Here is a 3108-nt window from a genome sequence, read left to right on the forward strand (position 1 = left end):
AAAAACAAACAAGCCTAGGAAGATGAGGGAAGGGCTTCCATCTCCAGGAATAAGGAAGGATACAAATCAGACCAACTTCCTACTAGAAACAACCAAAAACACTAACTTAAAAAAAAATTATAACTTCTTATAAGCATCAAAGATCTGGCAAGATAGTAAGAAGTTAAAGTCCAAAATCAGAGAGAAGAAAAAGTCTCTGAAAGTTGTGTCACCTTAAAGCTGTTTAAGGACATTTGTCAATTAGGGCAAACTTGAACTTTGGTTCAGAGGGCTTCTGAGGACAAGGAGGACAGAATCAAAGCCTAGGGTCTGCTCCTCCCCTCACTAACACAGGTAAAACTCTCAGGGTAAGGGTGAAACAAAAGTAAATGTGCCTCTTCCCTCAGGCCCAGGAGATCACAAGAAAAGTTGCCCTTATGATGAGCAGGGAAAGTGGTAAAAGCAGTGAACTGCCCTGAGAAGTTATAACTGCAAGTTGGTACTTTCACAGCTTCCAAATCTGTATCAGTTGGATGATGAAAAACAAAAACAGAAACAAAAAACAAAAAGAAAAGGAAACCATAATATATTAAACCCTCTCAAGTTGTAAATTTAGTTTAAAGTGATTTAGTTTAAAGTGTCCCTGTGTGCCTATCACAGGCAAATAAAAGTTCTTTCTGGAGAAAATTAATGTCACCCTAGGCTTTAAAGAATCTTTCCAAACAAAATCTCAAGGACAATAAACAATGTACAGAAAAAAAAAAAGACTAAGCCTACAAGGAAGTAAGCCATCAAGAATGAGAACTGGAAGAAAGAGACCTCCAAAGACTGCAGATTTTGAAATTGCTAGACAATCCATAAAAGCAACTATGCTTACTAAATTCAAAGGAAAAATAGAAAATATATGTATAGAAAAGGGTATGATAAAAAGTGATTTAGCAGATTTTATAAGTAACCAAATAGAATGTCTCTAAATTAAAAAATGCAACAACCCAAGTTAAAAACTCAATAGATATGGTTAAACAGTTTAGACACAACTAAAAAGAAAAATTAGAGAAGTGAAATATAGATCAGAAGAAATTATTCAGAGTATAGTATAGAGAAACAACAATATAGAAAATGTGAAAGAAAGGTTAAAAGACAGGGAAGCAGTAAAATGTGTAGCAATCACTGAATCAGACTTTCAGAAGGAGAAGAGAGAAGGGTTTGGATAAAAATAATTTTAAAGAGATAACGGCTAAGAATTTTTCAGAACTGATCGGAGATATCAATCTACAGATGCAAGAATGATAAGCAGGGAAAACAAAAAGAAATCTACACCTAGACTCATCATTGTGAAACTCTAACAAACCAAAGAGAAATAAGATTTTAAAATCAACCAGAGAAAAAGACGATCTCCAAAGCAGCAATGACTATCATAGCCACAGCAATGACTATCATAGCCACAGCAATTAGATAAGAAATAAAAGGAACCCAAATTGGAAAGGAAGATATAAAACTGCCACTATTTGCAGATGACATGATAGAAAATCCTAAAAATGCCACCAGAAAACTATTAAAGCTTATCAATGAATTTGGTAAACTTGCAGAATACAAAATAATATACAGAAATCGGTTGCATTTCTATACACTAACAACAAACTATCAGAAAGAGAAATTAGGGAAACAATTCCATTTACCATTGCATCAAAAAGAATAAAATACCTAGGAATAAACCTACCTAAGGAGGTAAAAGACCTGTACTCGGAGAACTATAAGACACTGATGAAAGAAATTGAAAATGAGACAAACAGATGGAAAGATACACTGTGTTCTTGGACGGGAAGAATTAATGTTGTTAAAATGACCATACTCTCCAAAGCAATCTACAGGTTCAGTGGAATCCTTATCAAAATACCAATGGCATTTTTCACAGAACTAGAACAAATACTTGAAAAATTTGCATGGAAACAAAAAAGATCCCCAAAATCAAAAACAATCTTGAAAAAGAGGAACAGAGCTGGAGGAATCATGCTCCCTGACTTCAGACTATACTACAAAGCTACAGTAATTGCACTGGTATGGTACTGGCACAAAAACAGGCACATAGATTAGTAGAACAGACTAGTGAGCCCAGAAATAAACTCATATACTCAGTAAATTAGTCTATGACAGGAAGGCAAGAAGGTACAGTGGAGAAAGACAGTCTCTTCAATAAGTGGTGCTGGGAAAACTGGACAGCTGCATGTAAAACAGTGAAATTAGAACAAACTCTAACACCATATACAAAAATAAACTCAAGATGGATTAAAGACCTAAATGTAAGACTGGAAACCATAAAAATCCTAGAGGAAAACATAGGCAGAACACTCTTTGACATAAATTGTAGCAATATTTTTTGGATCTATCTCTTAAAGCAAAGGAAATAAAAGCAAAAATAAACAAATGGGGCCTAATTAAACTTAAAAGCTTTTGCACAGCAAACGAAACCATCAACAAAATGAAAAGACAACTTACTGAATGGGAGGAAAGATTTGCAAATGATAAGATCAATTAGGGGTTAATACCCAACATATATAAATAGCACATACAACTCATCATCAAAAAAACAAACAACCTGATTAAAATAAGGACAGAAGAACTGAATAGACATTTTCCCAAAGAAATGAAGATGACCAAGAGGCACGTGAAAAGATGTTAAACATTGCTAATCACCAGGGAAATGCAAATAAAAACTACAGTGAGTTATCATCTCATACTTACCAGAATGGCTAACATCAAAAAGAACACAAATAACAAATGTTGGCCAGGATGTGGAGAAAAGGGAACCCTTGTACACTGTTGGTGGGAATATAAATTGGTGCAACCACTGTAGAAAACAGTATGGTGGGTTCTCAAAAAACTAAAAATAGAACTACCATATGACCCAGTAATTCCACTCCTCGGTATATATACAAAAAAATCCCAAAACAAAAACACAATTTGAAAAGATACATGCACTCCAATGTTCACTGCAGCATTATTTATAATTGCCAAGATATGGAAGCAACCTAACTGCAAGCATCGACAAATGACTGGATAAAGAAGCTGTGGTATATACACACAATGGAATACCACTCAGCCATAAAAAAGAAAGAAATTTTGCCATTT

Source organism: Camelus bactrianus, chromosome 25, assembly GCF_048773025.1.
Source record: "Camelus bactrianus isolate YW-2024 breed Bactrian camel chromosome 25, ASM4877302v1, whole genome shotgun sequence".
Classification (NCBI taxonomy): Eukaryota; Metazoa; Chordata; class Mammalia; order Artiodactyla; family Camelidae; genus Camelus; species Camelus bactrianus.